At 40.4% G+C, this 20506-nt stretch overlaps 1 pseudogene; it reads right to left on the bottom strand.

Annotated features, from left to right (window-relative positions):
* Positions 1-1426: 1426 nt before the first annotated feature.
* LOC138427924 (cytochrome P450 2C18-like) overlaps positions 1427-20506 on the bottom strand; it is a 38314-nt pseudogene continuing 19234 nt past the window's right edge.

The raw sequence follows: 20506 nt of genomic DNA, 5'->3' as shown, positions 1-20506 counted from the left end.
TGAACACCCAGGACTGATCTTCTTTAGAATGGACTGGTTGGATCTCCTTGCAGTCCAAGGGACTCTCAAGAGTCCTCCAACACCACAGTACAAAAGCGTCAATTCTTTGGCACTCAGCTTTCTTCATAGTTAAACTCTCACATCCATACATGACTACTGGAAAAACCATAGCCTTGACTAGACAGATCTTTGTTGACAAAGTAATGTCTCTGCTTTTTATTTTATTTTATTTTTTTTAGTCTGCTTTTTAATATGCTATCTAGGTTGGTCATAACTTTCCTTCCAAGGTGTAAGCGTCTTTTAATTTCGGAGCTGCAATCACCATCTACAGTGATTTTGGAGCCTGCCCAAAATAAAAGTCTGACACTGTTTCCACTGTTTCCCCATCTATTTCCCATGAAGTGATGAGACCAGATGCCATGATCTTAGTTTTCTGAATGTTGAGCTTTAAGCCAACTTTTTCACTCTCCTCTTTCACTTTCATCAAGAGGCTTTTTAGATCTTCTTCATTTTCTTCCATAAGGGTGATGTCATCTGCATATCTGAGGTTATTGATATTTCTCCCAGCAATCTTGATTCCAGCTTGTGCTTCCTCCAGCCCAGCATTTCTCATGGTGTACTCTGCATAGAAGTTAAATAAGCAGGGTGACAATATACAGCCTTGACGTACTCCTTTTCCTATTTGGAACCAGTCTGTGCTTCCATGTCCAGTTCTAACTGTTGCTTCCTGACCTGCATACAGATTTCTCAAGAGGCAGGTCGGGTGGTCTGGTAGTCCCTTCTCTTTCAGAATTTTCCACAGTTTATTGTGATCCACACAGACTTTGGCATAATCAATAAAGCAGGAATAGATGTTTTTTCTGGAACTCTCTTGCTTTTTCCATGATCCAGTGGATGTTGGCAATTTGATGTCTGGTTCTCTGCCTTTCCTAAAACCAGCTTGAACATCTGGAAGTTCATGGTTCACGTATTGCGGAAGCCTGGCTTGGAGAATTTTGAGCGTTACTTTACTAGCATGTGAGATGAGTGCGATTGTGTGGTTATTTGAGCATTCTTTGGCATTGCCTTTCTTTGGGATTGGAATGAAAACTGACCTTTTCCAGTCCTGTGGAAGCCAGATGTAAAGGCTTATAATTAGGAGAAACATCATGACCTTTTTGCACCTTTTCTTCCATTTCGTATATGCTATGCACAAAAGAGGGAGAGTCTGAGAACTGACTCATCAAATTATGCCTTTTATTTCGAACATGCACAGGAGAAGGCTCTCCATTGGTATACACTAACCATCTTATTATATTTTGTACTGATTACATAATAATACTCAATGTTAGACAAGTATTAGCATATGTGATGGCCAATATTACAGTATACGGAGAATAGCAGATACATTTCTGCAGTGAGAGAGCACAATGAGATGAGAGGTCAGAGAAGGAATTTTCAGGAAAACTGAAGGGCAAGAGGTGAGTGATACCCTGGTGAGAGGCAGCTGAAGCCAGATGATCTAACATTCCTCACACAGGAATGAAGCAGAGCTCGTAGGAAGGCAGCACAGAAACTAACCCACTGGCAACTGCGGTGGTGTCAATGTCCTTTGGGTCAACCACAGATTTCAAGGCAAACTTTTGTAAAATTGTGGTCAGGAATAAAAACAGTTCCATGCGTGCCAGGCCCTTTCCCACACAAATCCATTTCCCTACAAACAAGAAATGCAGAGAGTACAATACTCCTTGTTTATGTACAGAACATTGTGTTTCTGGCTGTTAGAAAGAGACTGTGCATTTGATGAATGTTTCAATGAATGGAAGGAAAGCAGAATGGCTGGATAGACAGATGGACAAAGGGTAGGCACACATGCTATCCACTTAAATCTTATCTTAACAAGTATCCTTCTTTCAACAAACATTTACTGAGCATCAGCACTATACCACATACTTCATTAAGTATTCTCATACTATAGTTGCAATTTTATATTTTCAAGTTCAATCTTTTTCTAGAAACACACATATATTCATTATATTTTCTGTTCACAATCTGATGGTCCAACATGTTTCTTTCCATTCTCCACAGCCTCTGTTCTCTGCTCTAAGTATATTTACTCATCAACCTTGAAGTTTCAAAGATTTATAACAGAGTTTCTTTTGTCTAAGATAACATTTCTTACATTTTCAGAATGCAGCTCAAACTTTCTTTCTGAATTTGAAAGAACTGGGTCACCTCTCCAAGCTTCAGTAATCTAGCCCAACAATGGTGATGTATTGAGCAGAGGGAAAGTATATGGGCACTGTGATTGCTGCCCCACATCACGGACAAAAAAGCATTTTTACCATCCTGAGTGTGGGGATGAAAGTTCCAGCTGATGCCCAAAAGGTATCCTGCTCTTGGAAGTGATGAAGAAAATAAACTTGTGCTACCTACTGAGAAAGCCATGAAGTACTCGCTCTTCTTAAAGTTGCCACTCTCATCCAGGAAGTGGCCAGGGTCAAATACATCTGGGTTGAGGAATTCTTTTTTTTTTAATTTTTTAAATTTTAATATCTTTAATTCTTACATGCGTTCCCAAACATGAACCCCCCTCCCACCTCCCTCCCCATAACATCTCTCTGGGTCATCCCCATGCACCAGCCCCAAGCATGCTGTATCCTGCGTCAGACATAGACTGGCGATTCAATTCTTACATGATAGTATATATGTTATAATGTCATTCTCCCAAATCATCCCACCCTCTCCCTCTCCCTCTGAGTCCAAAAGTCCATTATACACATCTGTGTCTCTTTCCCTGTCTTGCATACAGGGTCATCATTGCCATCTTTCTAAATTCCATATATATGTGTTAGTATACTGTATTGGTGTTTTTCTTTCTGGCTTACTTCACTCTGTATAATCGGCTCCAGTTTCATCCATCTCATCAGAACTGATTCAAATGAATTCTTTTTAACGGCTGAGTAATACTCCATTGTGTATATGTACCACAGCTTTCTTATCCATTCATCTGCTGATGGACATCTAGGTTGTTTCCATGTCCTGGCTATTATAAACAGTGCTGCGATGAACATTGGGGTACATGTGTCTCTTTCAATTCTGGTTTCCTCGGTGTGTATGCCCAGCAGTGGGATTGCTGGGTCATAAGGTAGTTCTATTTGCAATTTTTTAAGGAATCTCCACACTGTTCTCCATAGTGGCTGTACTAGTTTGCATTCCCACCAACAGTGTAGGAGGGTTCCCTTTTCTCCACACCCTCTCCAGCATTTATTGCTTGCAGATTTTTGGATCGCAGCCATTCTGACTGGTGTGAAGTGGTACCTCATTGTGGTTTTGATTTGCATTTCTCTAATAATGAGTGATGTTGAGCATCTTTTCATGTGTTTGTTAGCCATCCATATGTCTTCTTTGGAGAACTGTCTATTTAGTTCTTTGGCCCATTTTTTGATTGGGTCTTTTATTTTTCTGGAATTGAGCTGCATAAGTTGCTTGTATATTTTTGAGATTAGTTGTTTGTCAGTTGCTTCATTTGCTATTATTTTCTCCCATTCAGAAGGCTGTCTTTTCACCTTGCTTATATTTTCCTTTGTTGTGCAGAAGGTTTTAATTTTAATTAGATCCCATTTGTTTATTTTTGCTTTTATTTCCAGAATTCTGGGAGGTGGATCATAGAGGATCCTGCTGTGATTGATGTCGGAGAGTGTTTTGCCTATGTTCTCCTCTAGGAGTTTTATAGTTTCTGATCTTACATTTAGATCTTTAATCCATTTTGAGTTTATTTTTGTGTACGGTGTTAGAAAGTGATCTAGTTTCATTCTTTTACAAGTGGTTGACCAGTTTTCCCAGCACCACTTGTTAAAGAGATTGTCTTTACTCCATTGTATATTCTTGCCTCCTTTGTCAAAGATAAGGTGTCCATATGTGTGTGGATTGATCTCTGGGTTTTCTATTTTGTTCCATTGATCTATATGTCTGTCTTTGTGCCAGTACCATACTGTCTTGATGACTGTGGCTTTGTAGTAGAGCCTGAAGTCAGGCAAGTTGATTCCTCCAGTTCCATTCTTCGTTCTCAAGATTGCTTTGGCTACTCGAGGTTTTTTGTATTTCCATACAAATCTTGAAATTATTTGTTCTAGTTCTGTGAAAAATGTGGCTGGTAGCTTGATAGGGATTGCATTGAATTTGTAAATTGCTTTGGGTAGTATACTCATTTTCACTATATTGATTCTTCCAATCCATGAACATGGTATATTTCTCCATTTATTAGTGTCCTCTTTGATTTCTTTCATCAGTGTTTTATAGTTTTCTATATATAGGTCTTTAGTTTCTTTAGGTAGATATATTCCTAAGTATTTTATTCTTTTTGTTGCAATGGTGAATGGAATTGATTCCTTAATTTCTTTTTCTACTTTCTCATTATTCGTGTATAGGAATGCAAGGGATTTCTGTGTGTTGATTTTATATCCTGCAACTTTACTATATTCATTGATTAGCTCTAGTAATTTTCTGGTGGAGTCTTTAGGGTTTTCTATGTAGAGGATCATGTCATCTGCAAACAGTGAGAGTTTTACTTCTTCGTTTCCAATTTGGATTCCTTTTATTTCTTTTTCTGCTCTGATTGCTGTGGCCAAAACTTCCAGAACTATGTTGAATAGTAGCGGTGAAAGTGGACACCCTTGTCTTGTTCCTGACTTTAGGGGAAATGCTTTCAATTTTTCACCATTGAGGATAATGTTTGCTGTGGGTTTGTCATAGATAGCTTTTATTATGTTGAGATATGTTCCTTCTATTCCTGCTTTCTGGAGAGTTTTTATCATAAATGGATGTTGAATTTTGTCAAAGGCCTTCTCTGCATCTATTGAGATAATCATATGGTTTTTATTTTTCAATTTGTTAATGTGGTGAATTACATTGATTGATTTGTGGATATTGAAGAATCCTTGCATCCCTGGGATAAAGCCCACTTGGTCATGGTGTATGATCTTTTTAATGTGTTGTTGGATTCTGATTGCTAGAATTTTGTTGAGGATTTTTGCATCTATGTTCATCAGTGATATTGGCCTGTAGTTTTCTTTTTTTGTGACATCTTTGTCAGGTTTTGGTATTAGGGTGATGGTGGCCTCATAGAATGAGTTTGGAAGTTTACCTTCCTCTGCAATTTTCTGGAAGAGTTTGAGGAGGATAGGTGTTAGCTCTTCTCGAAATTTTTGGTAGAATTCAGCTCTGAAGCCATCTGGACCTGGGCTTTTGTTTGCTGGAAGATTTCTGATTACAGTTTCAATTTCCGTGCTTGTGATGGGTCTGTTAAGATTTTCTATTTCTTCCTGGTTCAGTTTTGGAAAGTTGTACTTTTCTAAGAATTTGTCCATTTCTACCACGTTGTCCATTTTATTGGCATACAACTGCTGATAGTAGTCTCTTATGATCCTTTGTATTTCTGTGTTGTCTGTTGTGATCTCTCCATTTTCATTTCTAATTTTATTGATTTGATTTTTCTCTCTTTGCTTCTTGATGAGTCTGGCTAATGGTTTGTCAATTTTATTTATCCTTTCAAAGAACCAGCTTTTGGCTTGGTTGATTTTTGCTATGGTCTCTTTTGTTTCTTTTGCATTTATTTCTGCCCTAATTTTTAAGATTTCTTTCCTTCTACTAACTCTGGGGTTCTCCAACTCTTCCTTTTCTAGTTGCTTTAGTTGTAGAGTTAGGTTGTTTATTTGACTTTTTTCTTGTTTCTTGAGGTATGCCTGTATTGCTATGAACTTTCCTCTTAGCACTGCTTTTATAGTGTCCCACAGGTTTTGGGTTGTTGTGTTTTCATTTTCATTGGTTTCTATGCATATTTTGATTTCTTTTTTGATTTCTTCTGTGATTTGTTGGTTATTCAGAAGTGTGTTGTTCATCCTCCATATGTTGGCATTTTTAATAGTTTTTCTCCTGTAATTGAGATCTAATCTTAATGCATTATGGTCAGAAAAGATGCTTGGAATGATTTCGATTTTTTTGAATTTATCAAGTTTAGATTTATGGCCCAGGATGTGATCTATCCTGGAGAAGGTTCCATGAGCACTTGAAAAAAAGGTGAAATTCGTTGTTTTGGGGTGAAATGTCCTATAGATATCAATTAGGTCTAACTGATCTAATGTATCATTTAAAGTTTGCGTTTCTTTGTTAATTTTCTGTTTAGTTGATCTGTCCATAGGTGTGAGTCGGGTATTAAAGTCTCCCACTATTATTGTGTTATTGTTGATTTCCCCTTTCATACTTGTTAGCGTTTGTCTTACATATTGCGGTGCTCCTATATTGGGTGCATATATATTTATAATTGTTATATCTTCTTCTTGGATTGTTCCTTTGATCATTATGTAGTGGCCTTCTTTGTCTCTTTTCACAGCCTTTGTTTTAAAGTCTATTTTATCGGATATGAGTATTGCCACTCCTGCTTTCTTTTGGTCTCTATTTGCGTGGTATATCTTCTTCCAGCCCTTCACTTTCAGTCTGTATGTGTCCCTTGTTTTGAGGTGGGTCTCTTGTAAGCAGCATATAGAGGGGTCTTGTTTTTGTATCCATTTGGCCAGTCTTTGTCTTTTGGTTGGGGCGTTCAACCCATTTACGTTTAAGGTGATTATTGATAAGTACGATCCCGTTACCATTTACTTTATTGTTTTGGGTTCGGGTTTATACACCCTTTTCGTGTTTCCTGTCTAGAGGATATCCTTTAGAATTTGTTGGAGAGCTGGTTTGGTGGTGCTGAATTCTCTCAGCTTTTGCTTGTCTGTAAAGCTTTTGATTTCTCCTTAATATTTGAATGAGATCCTTGCTGGGTACAGTAATCTGGGCTGTAGGTTATTGTCTTTCATCACTTTAAGTATGTCTTGCCATTCCCTCCTGGCCTGAAGAGTTTCTATTGAAAGATCAGCTGTTATCCTTATGGGAATCCCCTTGTGTGTTATTTGTTGTTTTTCCCTTGCTGCTTTTAATATTTGTTCTTTGTGTTTGATCTTTGTTAATTTGATTAATATGTGTCTTGGGGTGTTTTGCCTTGGGTTTATCCTATTTGGAACTCTCTGTGTTTCTTGGACTTGGGTGATTATTTCCTTCCCCATTTTAGGGAAGTTTTCAACTATTATCTCCTCAAGGATTTTCTCATGATCTTTCTTTCTGTCTTCTTCTTCTGGGACTCCTATAATTCGAATGTTGGAGCGTTTCATATTGTCCTGGAGGTCTCTGAGATTCTCCTCGTTTCTTTTAATTCGTTTTTCTTGTTTCCTCTCTGATTCATTTATTTCTACCACTCTATCTTCTATTTCACTAATCCTATCTTCTGCCTCCGTTATTCTACTATTTGTTGCCTCCAGAGTGTTTCTGATCTCATTTATTGCGTTATTCATTATATTTTGACTCTTTTTTATTTCTTCTATGTCCTTGTTAAACCTTTCTTGCATCTTCTCAATCCTTGTCTCTAGGCTATTTATCTGTGTTTCCATTTTGATTTCAAGATTTTGGATCATTTTCACTATCAATATTCGGAATTCCTTCTCCGGTAGATTCCCTACTTCTTCCTCTTTTGTTTGGTTTGGTGGGCAACTCTCCTGTTCCTTTGCCTGCTGAGTATTCCTCTGTCTCTTCATCTTGGTTATATTGCTGCGTTTGGGGTGGCCTTTTTATATTCTGGTAATTTGTGGAGTTCTCTTTTATTATGGAGCTTCCTCACTTTGAGTGGGGTTCTATCAGTGGCTTGTCAAGGTTTCCTGGTTAGGGAGGCTTGTTTTGGAGGTTTGGTGGGTGGAGCTGGGTTTCTTCTCTCTGGAGTGCAGTGGAGTGACCCGTAATGGGTTATGAGACATCAAAGGTTTTGGGATAATTTTGAGCTGCCTGTATATTGAAGCTCAGGGGAGTGTTCCTGTGTTGCTGGAGAATTTGTGTGGTATGTCTTGTTTTGGAACTTGTTGGCCCTTGGGTGGAGCTTGGTTTTGGTGTAGGTATGAAGGCATTTGATGAGCTCCTATTGCTTAATGTTCCCTGAATTCAAGAGTTCTCTAATGTTTTCAGGCTTTGGATTTAAGCTTCCTGCTTCTGGTTTTCAGTTTTATTTTTACAGTAGCCTCTAGGCTTCTCCATCTATACAGCACCGATGATAAAACATCTAGGTTAAAGATGAAAAGTTTCTCCACATTGAGGGACACTCAGAGAGGTTCACTGAGTTACAAGGAGAAGAGAAGATGGAGGGGTTAGTTAGAGGTAGCTGGAATGAGATGCGGTGAGATCAAGAGAGGAGAGAGCAAGCTAGCCAGTAGTCACTTCCTTATGTGCGCTCTATAGTCTGGACCACTCAGAGGTATTTACAGAGTTATACGGGGCAGAGGAGAGGGAGGAAGTAGACAGAGGAGACCAGGAGGATAAGAGAGAGGAATGAGTAGGAGAGAGACAAATCCTGCCAGTAACCAGTTCCTTAGGTGTTCTCCACCGTCTGGAACACACAGAGATTCACAGAGTTGGATAGAGAAGAGGTGGGGGAGAAAAGAGACAGAGGCCACCTGGTGGAGAAAAAGGAGAGTCCAGAGGAGGAGAGAGTGGTCAAGCCAGTAATCTGGCTCTCAGGTAAACTTGGGTAGTGAAGTTTGGGTTTTTCAATGTACAAAATTGACAACAAAACCTAAGAGCAAAGATTAAAAATCTAGAGTAGAGGTTGGATTTTCAAAGATACAATATTAAAGAAAAGCAGAAGGAAAAAGGAAGAAAAAAAAAAGAATTATTAAAAAACAAACAAACAAACAAACAAAAAACACCAACAACCATCCAAAGAGTATATATGGTGTTTGCCTTAAAAAAAAAAAAAGTCTTTTTTTTTAAATAGTAATAATAGGTTATAGAAATAAAAATTAGAGGAGAAATAGAAGACTTAACAATTTTTAAAAAGCTAGAAAAAAAAGAAAAAAAAACAAAGCACAAAAAAAAGGAATGATTTTAAAAATATTAAAAATATATCTGCTGGCCCTTCTCTGATGTTATGGGCCCTGTGGGCTCACTTCCAAGGTGGTTCCCTCTGTTTAACTTCTTCTGTTTGCTGGTTTTTTAGGCTCACTAGTTCAGTTGCGCTGTGGGGAGGGGGATGATGCAAACAAATAGCACTGTCGTGTGCACACAGTATCTCTGCTCCGCTTGACCTGTCCTTTTTCGCGGCGCACAAACCGCTCCGGCTCTACGATGCTCAGCCGGGAACCGTCTGGGGCCGGCCCTAGGCTGCGTGCACTTCCCCGGTCCAAGCCGCTCAGGTTTGGCGCTCAGGCAGCCCTCAGAGGCACAAATGCGGCTGGGACTGCGCTTTGTGCCCTTCCCAGGTCCGAGTAGCTCAGGAGTTTGGCGAGCGCGATCGCTGGGGCTTGTCGCCTTTTCCGCCGCTGCCGCTCAGCTCTCTGGGTGGACCGCTGGCGCACCCCGTGAGGCAGACTGTGACTGTCCAGCACCCCCAGAAGTCTTAGCAAAGGAGCCTGCTTGCAGTTAGGTACGTAAAGTCTCTCCGGGTCTGCAATTGCCCCTTTCCAGTCCTTACGGCTCTGGCTGCCTGTCCCCGGCGGGGGATGGTCTGCAGCCGGCTTTTTCCATTCCGTCCTTTGTTCTGTGCTAGGTCCTGGCGGTGTCTTATGTTCGAGCTTTTCGCGTGGTAGCTATCCCACAGGCTGGTTTGCTAGCCCAAGTTAGATCGTTCTGGTTGTGCGTGGGGCGTTCCTGCCCGATTCTTACAAAGCTCTGCAGCCCGCGCCTCCCGCGCGTCCCTGCCCTGCCCCCACTTCCCAATGGCGGATGCAGGCGTCTGTGCTGCTTTTCCGCTGGGGGAGTTACTGTTGGGCTTGTAATCTGTTGGTTTTAATTATTTATCTGTTTTTCCTTCCTGTTATGTTGCCCTCTGTGTTTCCAAGGCTCGCCACAGACTCGGCAGGGAGAGTGTTTCCTGGTGTTTGGAAACCTTTCTTCTTAAAATTCCCTTCCCCGGACGGGCTTCCCTTCCCGGGACGGAGCTCCCTCTCCACCTCCTTTGTCTCCTTTTTCGTCTTTTATATTTTTTCCTACCTATTTTTGAAGACAGTGGTCTGCTTTTCTGGTTGCCTGATGTCCTCTGCCAGCCTACAGAAGTTGTTTTGTGGAGTTTGCTCGGCGTTGAAATGTTCTTTTGAGGAATTTGTGAGGGAGAAAGTGATCTTCCCGTCCTATTCCTCTGCCATCTTTTTCTGGGTTGAGGAATTCTTTGTGAGCATGTAGCACAGAAGTCAGCAATGTTAATACATCTGTGCCCTGGAAAGAACAGATGAAGATAAACTGAACTACCCAAGAGTCCTGGAGCTGGACAAATGTTGCAAACCATTTAGTCCAATTTTATGATTTATAGATGAGGAATCCTAGGCTCTTGCCTGGAAAATCGCATGGACAGAGGAGCCTGGTAGGCCGAAGTCCATGGGGTCGCTAAGAGTCAGACACGACTGAGAGACTTCACTTTCACTTTTAACTTTCATGCATTGGAGAAGGAAATGGCAACCCACTCCAGTGTTCTTGCCTGGAGAATCCCCAGGACAGGGGAGCCTGGGGGGCTGCCGTCTATGGGGTCACACAGAGTCGGACACGACTGAAGCAACTCAGCAGCAGCAGCAGCAGCACGCCTAAAGAAGGGCTGTGGTATTTTGAGCAAGACAGCAACAGACAGAGCAAGTAATAAACAAAAATAAATTAAAGATGAGTACAGTGATGTTGCATTAAATCTCAAAAGCATTTGAAACAGTGAGTACATGGGTCCTAGGGTGAATCCATTCTGCTTATAACCACATTTGGACACTGGTGTCCATCCGTCACAGCTGCTTTGTCACTTCAATTTCCACTCTTCTCATATGTGGACAATGGTTTTGAAATGGAAATCACTATTGGAACTTGAAGTGTTTGGAGTTATCTGTCCATAGTACTTTTGTAAACAGATATCTGATCTAGTCAAAAATAACCTCTTCTATGATAATAATAAGTACTAGAGTATTAGTATTAATCATTTTCATGCAGATTGTCTTATTTGAAAGTATAGGGTAGATTTCATTACAGATTAATCTCAAGCATAGAAACAGAAACAAAGATAAAATTAGAAAAATCATTTTATAACAATTCAGCATAGGATCATTAATTCAAGCAAGTGTCATCCATAAATGCTAAAACTGTAGGGTGAATGGTTAAGAGGTCTGATATTTACAAAGCCCTGAAGTACTACACCATAAATTTTTATTAATTAAATGTAAAAAAAAAAATGAAACTCTCCCATAGAGAAATCTGGCAGATACTACTTTGTTATATGAAGAACACCCCATACCAATAACCCTACCTCCCAAATGAATTTCAGTGGAACACAAATGCACCTACGTAGCTGTCTAACCAAATAGTAAATGAAATCTAATCTCTAAAAAACAATCGCCTGCAGAATATTTTACAAGACTACTAAATTGAATTCCTCACAAAGTTAAATGTTCAAAGAAATACAGAGCAAAGGGAACTGATAACAGGAAACTAAAGAGAAAAGGTAACCAAATTATATGCTTATTCCTAGGCTACATATTAAATTGCAAAGAAAAAAGAAAGCTATAAAGTATATTCTAGGCAAATCAGGAATTTTTAAGTATATACTGTATATAAGATAATATGATTGTACTCATGGTAACTCTTGAGTGTAAATATTATTGTTCTCTTTATAAAAATATTGTTAATGAGACATACACACTAAAATATAGAGATGTTGATGGATAGGTGGATAGATAGATAAACTGATATTAATGGAAGAAATTTTTACATACTGAGGAATGGGGAAGTCATTCTTGCTTATACTTCATTTAACTTGAATTTTACATTAAGTAAAGCAGCCTCTTTGTGACCTATCAGACATACATTATCCATCTGTTTAATCATTTTTTAAAAGGGTTGACTGACCAGAAATAAAAAATGTTAAAAATACAGATTAAATGTTCTTGGGACATCAAAGCTGAAAAGACTCCCTCCCCAGGTCTCAAGGCCATACTGACTTTGTAAACATGCTGATCTTTGGAGGAAAAAAAAAGAAACCTTGAAGGAATGTTTCCCTGACTTGCTTGATGCACTTTATTCTGACAAAGTATACAACTGTGCTGAAAACCATGCTTCTCCACAGCAGCGCTTCAGAGTGGTCTGATAGGCTGTCTCACAGGCTTAGTCCTAAATTTGGCTCAAATAAAACTCTTTTATTCCTAATATGGCTCAAGGTTTCATTGAGTCAGACAAGGTTGTGATCCATGTGGTCAGTATAGTTAGTTTTCTGTGACTGTGGTTTCGTTCCGTCTGCCCTCTGATGGAGACGGATAAGAGGCTTGTGGAAGTTTCCTAATGGAAAGGATGGCTTTGTAAAACTGGGTCTTGCTCTGGTGGTCAAATAAATCTCAGTAAATGCTCAGTAAATCTTTAATCCAATTTTCTGTTTATGGGTAGGGCTGTGTTCCCTCCCTGTAGTTTGGCCTTCAAAAAGACTTATTTATGCCAACATATTGTAGCTTCCAGAACTGTGGTAGTCAGTGGCCCTGACCCCATGGCAGGCCCCAGTCAACCCAAGCCTCCACAGGCAACTCCGGCTCAGTCTCTTGTGGGGTCATTTCTCCTTTCTTCTGAGTCCTGGTGCAAAGAAGGTTTTGTTGTTGCCCTGGGGGTTCTCAGTCCTGCCAGATGTCCAGGTTAGGAAATCTGTTGTGGGCCCTGGAACCTTTGCAACAGTGTAAGAACTTCTTTGCTATAATTGTTCTGCAGTTTGTGTGTCATCTGCTCAGTGGCTCTATGGTGGGCCAGTGGCGACCTCTTCCAAGAGGACTAATGCCACAAGCCACGCCTCTGCTGCCGCCAGAGTCCTTGTCCCCACAGCAGGTCACTGCTGACCCATGCCTCTGGAGGAGACACTCAAACACTCAAAGGCAGGTGTGGCTCAGTCTCCTGTGGGGCGTCACTGCTCCTTACCCTCAGTCCTGTGTGCACAAGGTTTTGTTTGTGCCCTCTGAGCATCTCTAATGGGTCTAAGATTAGATTTTAAACACAGTTGATCCTCTCCTACCATCTTGTTGAGGCTTCTCCTTTTTACCTGTGGATGTGGGGTATCTTTATTTGGTGGAATCCAACATTCTCCTGTTGATGGTTGTTGTCCACAGGACTGGAAAAGGTCAGTTTTCATTCCAGTCCCAAAGAAGGGCAATGCCAAAGAATGTTCAAACTATGGCACAATTGCACTCATCTCACATGCTAGCAAAGTAATGCTCAAAATTCTCAAAGCCAAGCTTCAACAGTATGTGAACCAAGAACTTCCAGATACTCAAGTTGGATTTAGAAAAGGCAGAGGAACCAGAGATCAAATTGCCAACATCCACTGGATCATAGAAAAAGCAAGAGAATTCCAGAAAAACATCTACTTCTGCTTCATTGACTACCCTAAAAGCCTTTGACTGTGTGGATCACAACAAACCGTGGAAAATTCTTAAAGAGATGGGAATATCAGACCACCTTACCTGCCTCCTGAGAACTCTGTATGCAGGTCAAGAAGCAACATTTAAAACTGGACATGGAACAATGGACTGGTTCCAAATTGGGAAAGGAGTATGTCAAGGCTGTATATTTATGTTGTCACGCTACTTATTTGCAGAGTACATCATGTGGAATGCTGGGCTGGATGGAAGCACAAGCTGGAATCAAGATTCCTGGGAGAAATATCAATAACCTCAGATATGCAGATGACACCACCCTTATGGCAGAAAGCAAAGAGGAACTAAAAAGCCTCTTGATGAAAGTGAAAGGGGAGAGTGAAGACGCTGGTTTAAAACTCAACATTCAAAACATGGAGATCATGAATGGCATCTTGTCCCATTACTTCATGGCAAACAGATGGGGAGACAGGGAAACAGTGAGAGACTTTATTTTCTTGGGCTCCAAAATCACTGCAGATAGTGACGGCAGCTACAAAATTAAAAGACCCTTGCTTCTTGGAAGAAAAGCTATGTCCAACCTAGACAGCATATTAATAAGCAGAGACATTACTTTGCCAACAAAAATCCATCTAGTTAAAGCTATGGTTTTTCCAGTAGTCATATATGGATGTGAGAGCTGGACCTGAAAGAAGGCTGAACACCGAAGAATTGATACTTTTAAACTGTGGTGTTGGAGAAGACTCTTGAGGGTCCCTTGGGATGCAAGGAGATCAAACCAGTCAATCCTAAAGGAAATCATTAGAAGGACTGAATATTCATTCGAAGGACTAATGCTGAAGCTGAAGCTCCAATACTTTGGCCACCTGATGCAAAGAGCCAACTCACTGGAAAAGGCCCTGTGGTGGGAAAGATTGAGAGCAAGAGAAGAAGGGAACAACAGAGGATGAGATGGTTGCATGGCATCACCAACTCAACGGACATGAGTTTGCACAAACTGTGAGAGATGATGAGGGACAGGGAGGCCTGGTGTGCTACAGTCCCTGGGGTGGCAAAGAGTCAGACACGACTGAGTGACTGAACTGAATTGAACTGAAACTGACTTTAAAAATCTAACAAAATGTATATAAAACATCATGCTTAATAATTTATGTTAATCTTCACCCTGCAAGAGATCAGAAATGATGAAGGGTGAAACAAAGATATTTACCCAGATAGTATGACAATGTATATAGAAACTGCAATTAATTATTAGTATTTTTTTAAATTTAACAATGCTGCTTTATATAAGGTCATTCAAATGATAAAATTAATTATACCTCTGTATTCCAGATAATAAAATGATAGTCATTATTTAAAACTTATAACAGTATTAAGCATCTTGCATAAAAGTTTTGCAAGCCAATTTACTGAAAAAGACATTATTGGAAAAATTAAAGAAAGCTCCCCAAACCAAGGACTATACACCATGCCCATTAATTGAAAGACTCAATGTGTCATGATGTTAAGTCTTTTCAAATTGATCTAATGTCACTCAGATAAAAATCCCAGCAGACTGTTTTGGTAAATTGACTGACACTCATACTAACAAATATCAAATAAAAATTGATAACATTTGGAAAAATAAACCATTAAGATCAGACAAACAATAGAAGAGACAGAACAAACTGGAACACTTGCACTGTCAGCTACCAAAGCCTGTTATAAAGCTTTACAGACTAAACTAGAAACAGTACACCTTTCATCAAGCCACCACACACAGGATTTTTGTGTTCATAGAGGACTGCACTCATACTGTGTAAATGGGAACTTCAAGACTACCAAGGTCAGTATAAGAGGAAACAATCTTACCAGGTGGCGCTAATGTAAAGAACTCGGCTGCAAATGCAGGAGACATAGGAGACACGGGTTCAATCCCTGGGTCAGGAAAATTCCCTGGAGAAGGGAATGGCAACCCATTCCAGCATTCTTGCCTGGAGAATCGCATGGAGAGAAGAGCCTGGCAAGCTACAGTCCATGGAGTCACACAGAGTCAGACACAACTGAAGCAACCTAGCACTCAAGCAATCTTACCTTGGGGATGAGGTAATTTCTGAATTTAATGTCACGGGTCATGACATGGGGCAGACTGCTGGGGACCAGATCAACGTATCTCTGGATCCCATGGACCACAACATCCATGTAGGGCATGAGGCTCCTGTCCTCCATGCAGGGGCTCTGGTGTCTGCCAAGCACGTGGTCAATCTCTTCCTGGACCTTAGCTGGTAACAGATAAGTAAGAATGATGGAGAAAGAAAAGTGCACACCACATTTGCATACAAATTGAAGGACATTATGAAGGTGCTCCAACAACATTATAAACATCCGTTATACTTCAGAAATTCACCTAAACATAAAGAGATAACTGATATAGATACATTTAACTCTCCTGTGAACTAGGCTTAAGATACATCTATATATACCTCTTTATTAGTATACCTAATAAGACAAACAGAAACTCCCTGCATTTGGGGAACTACGATAGAGAAAGGAACTAAAAGTCTCTGAATTCAAGAAGTTGATTCTTCCCTAACCTTGCCTCTCGGCTGTGCGCCTCACTCTTTTCCTCTTTTTCTGCCCAGCGCCCCTGAGTGTAGAGCCTGTTGGTTTCAGTTTCTCTGAAGGATAAGCCTCTCTCATCCCACTGGAGAAAATGCTACATGCTAAAAGGATTTGTCAAGGGGACAAGGCAGAGACAGCTACTTTTTTCAGTCTCTTTCCTTCTACCCTCTTAGACATTTGGTACTGCTAAGTACTGAACTTTATGGGGTTATAGGGATATGTATTAACTTTGATTAGCTACCTTTTCCTTTCTACATTTAGGATGCAGCTTCATCTTCCCTACTGAGTTCATTATTACTCCTCAGTATGTTCTCTGTGCTTCAGAAATGTGCTGAAGATTTGCTAGCTATCTCCTGACCTCCTCTCATTCAACTTTAAAACTCTTAGTCTTGTTTGTAATAAGTTTTTAATGGGATGGTGAAACAGGACAAGATAATGTCTTTTCTAACCCACCATGCACAATCATAAACTCTTACAAGGTAAATTTCAAAAAAAAAAAAGTACTTTTAAAATATAAAATTGTTGACCCTCAAAATTCTTATTTTGTCAAGCATCATTTTTATAGAAACAGACTTCTGGATTAAAAAAAAAAAAAACCTTTATAGGCATCTTATGCCTAAAAGGTACAATTTCTTATGACTCTAAATGCTTAGAGCACTTCCCAGAATGTGGGCCTCCCTGGTGTCTCAGACAGTAAAGAATTCACCTGCAATGCAGGAGACCCAGGTTCAATTTCTGGGTCAGGAAGATCCCTTGGAGAATGGAATGGCAACCCACTCCAGAATTCTTGCCTCAAGAATTCCATGGACAGAAGAGTTTAGATGGCTACCGTACATAGGGTCACAAAGTATCAGACACAACTAAGTGACTTTCACTCGCTCATCACTCCCAGAATGCGGATGTTATCTCAAGCAACCTCATTAAGTTTTAGAATTTCCACTCAGACTTCAACAAACAGAAGTTCCATTTTCCCTACTCTGACTTTAGAACACGGCATTTTCAGAATGAGCAGATGTGTAAGTGGCCCTTCCATAATAAAACCAATATGCAGTCCCAGGCTATGAAATGAAATGACCTCTCATGAAATCCAGATGCTGCTGTATTGATTTTGCTGCTGTCCACCGTGTCTTCAACCTCTCAGGTTATGCAAAGATGTTCTTTTATTATTTAATGAAAGATCCCTTCATTAAATCTGAAAACATTAAGCAGCTCAAACAGAGATTTAAGTAATTCCTTAGAGTAACAAGAAGGAAAGCACTCCCAGTTTCTTTCCAGTATCTCTTCTGAAATCATCCTGACCACCATGTTATCATACATATGACCTCTGGGTGCTTCACCAGGAGGAGGAGCCCATATATCCCAGGGTAGTGCTTGTTGTCTCTGTAACAGCTCCAAACAAATTAAATATAGTAGCTGTCAAGCTTCCAAATGTAAAGTCCAATTGTTCATTGTGCTTTTCCTAGGAATGATTTGATACAATTATTTGACAACTATTAACTTTTCAGAATTACAGGTAATCCAAAATAACTCATATTATTTTAAAGTTAAGCTTATTTTATATGTGTGTGTGTGTGTGTGTGTGTGTGTGCACTAAGTCACTTCAGTCGTGTCTGACTCTTTGTGACCCTAGGGACTGCAGCCCGCCAGGCTCCTCTGTCCATGGGATTTTCCAGGCAAGAATACTGGAGTGGATTGCTGTGCCCTGCTTCAGGGGATCTTCCCAATCCAGGGATCGAACCTACGTTTCTTACATCTCCTGTATTGGCAGATGGGTTCTTTACCACTAGTGCCACCAGGGAAGCCACACACACACACACACACACACACACACACACACACACTGCAAGGTACAATTTTAGAAAAAAACTACTGTAGAATATAGCAAGAGATTATAGATCAGCTGACTCAAACATCAGTTTCTCATAACTTACTCCTCGCTTGCCTAAAAGTTCCTTCCATTCATCAGCCTCTTTTGCATTTAGGTGAGCCAAGCAGTGGGCTTCCCTGAAGGCTCAGTGGTAAGGAATCCACTTGCCAATACAGGAGACGTGGGTTCGACTCCTGGGTTGGGAAGATCCTCTGGAGTAGGAAATGGCAACCTGCTCCAGGATGCTTGCCTGGGAAATTTCATGGACAGAGGAGCCTGGTAGACTATAGCCCATGGGGTCACAAAAGAGTCAGACACAACTTAGCAACTAAACAACAACAACAAGCAACACAGTTTTTGCCAGTGAGATACAAGCAGAAGGCTATTAGAATTGTTTCCTCTATGCCCTCCTTCCTACCCAAAAAAAATATTTGAAGGAGTTATTAGAATACACCAACATCATCTGGGGACAGGAAGTTTTAATAATGAGTGAGCCTGGCAGGCTACAGTCCAAAGAGTCACAAAGAGTCAAACACAACTGAGGTGACTTAGCTTACATGCACATGAGCTCTATATACTCAGCACAAGTAAATACAACTGGAAGGTATATGAATCCCTGATATTTCAAGACTACTGTACTATTCCTACACTGACAGAAGATTCTTCATACGTGAGATAGATATGGCCATTACTTGTTAAAGCATTTATTAATGGGTTTTCTCTTATTTATAGATGAACAAAATAAAACTAATCTTAATTAGTAGAAATAGATATATTAGGGGCATAACATGAAAGATGTTATAAGCCTGAATCAAGATCTCATTACGCTCTTCTTTGTTAAAAATGTACATGAACTCAATACTGTCTGTATATTCACGATGAAGCTGATTGTATAAAAGTTAATACTGCAGCACAACCTAAAATGAACTATATGTAAATTATAATAAAGAGGATGGATTCACAAAGACAATACAGGACCATCATGGTTGTATTCCACACGCAATACAGTTAGCAGCTTGACCTAAGAAACAAATGTAGGAATAAAAAGAATATACAGCTTGAAGTTACACTACAATCATAAAAACAGAAAGTTGAGGCTTTCTCTGCGCAAGGGGAAAAAGGGATGGAAAGGAGTAATGCAATGCCAAAGCTGACAAACTAAGTGAACATCTCTCATAAATAAGGAGACAGACAGCAGTCGAAAAGGACAAGTAATGCTGTTTTAGGATTGATGCGATGATGTGACACAGAATACAGAGCAAGCAGGCAGTTTTAAATACTGAGCAGAAGGGATCGTTGTAGAAAGCAATGGCACCCCACTCCAGTACTCTTGCCTAGAAAATCCCATGGACGGAGGAGCCTGGTGGGCTGCAGTCCATGGAGTCGCCTAGAGTCAGACACGACTGAGCGACTTCACTTTCCCTTTTCACTTTCATGCATTGGAGAAGGAAATGGCAACCCACTCCAGAGTTTTTGCCTGGAGAATCCCAGGGACGATGGAGCCTGGTGGGCTGCTGTCTATGGGGTTGCACAGAGTTGGACACAACTGAAGCAACTTAGCAGCAGCAGCAGCAGAAGGGATCGTTAACATGAAAAAAAAAAAAGCATATTTTATAAACATGTCTCTCAGTTCAGTTCAGTTCAGTTCAGTCGTTCAGTCGTGTCCGACTCTTTGCAACCCCATGAATCGCAGCACGCCAGGCCTCCCTGTCCATCACCAACTCCTGGAGTTCACTCAGACTCACATTCATCAAGTCTGTGATGCCGTCCAGCCATCTCATCCTGGGTCGTCCCCATCTCCTGCCCCCAATCCTTCCCAGCATCAGAGTCTTTTCCAGTGAGTCAACTCTTCTCATGAGGTGGCCAAAGTACTGGAGTTTCAGCTTCAGCATCATTCCTTCCAAAGAACACCCAGGGCTGATCTCCTTCAGAATGGACTGGTTGGATCTCCTTGCAGTCCAAGGGACTCTCAAGAGTCTTCTCCAACACCACAGTTCAAAAGCATCAATTCTTCAGTGCTCAGCCTTCTTCACAGTGCAACTCTCACACCCATACATGACCACTGGAAAAACCATAGCCTTGACTAGACGGACCTTAGTCGGCAAAGTAATGTCTCTGCTTTTTAATACACTGTCTATGTTGGTCATAACTTTTCTTCCAAGGAGTAAGCGTCTTTTAATTTCATGGCTGCAGTCACCATCTGAAGTGATTTTGGAGCCCCCAAAAATAAACTCTGACACTGTTTCCCTGTTTCCCCATCTATTTCCCATGGAGTGATGGGACCGGATGCCATGATCTTCGTTTTCTGAATGTTGAGCTTGAAGCCAACTTTTTCGGTTTCCTCTTTCACTTTCATCAAGAGGCTTTGCAGTTCCTCTTCACTTTCTGCCATGACTAGCATTAATTATATGATGCATTTATAATCTCCAGGGCCCCAGTGCCATGTCTATTATTATGTAATAAACACAACTAAGACAGACTAAACTCACTGAATGTGTGCTCTTGTTAATTTCCCTCAGTAACAGTGGCATCACACAAGCTTTTGGCTTCTCAGTTCAAAATTACTGAAGTCAGTAAGAAAAGCAGTGCTCTCATAAAACAATAT

The sequence above is a fragment of the Ovis canadensis genome, chromosome 22 (genome assembly GCF_042477335.2).
Source record: "Ovis canadensis isolate MfBH-ARS-UI-01 breed Bighorn chromosome 22, ARS-UI_OviCan_v2, whole genome shotgun sequence".
Classification (NCBI taxonomy): domain Eukaryota; kingdom Metazoa; phylum Chordata; class Mammalia; order Artiodactyla; family Bovidae; genus Ovis; species Ovis canadensis.
The sequence above is the reverse complement of the archived record's forward strand: the minus strand, read 5'-3'. Positions and strand labels throughout refer to the sequence as shown.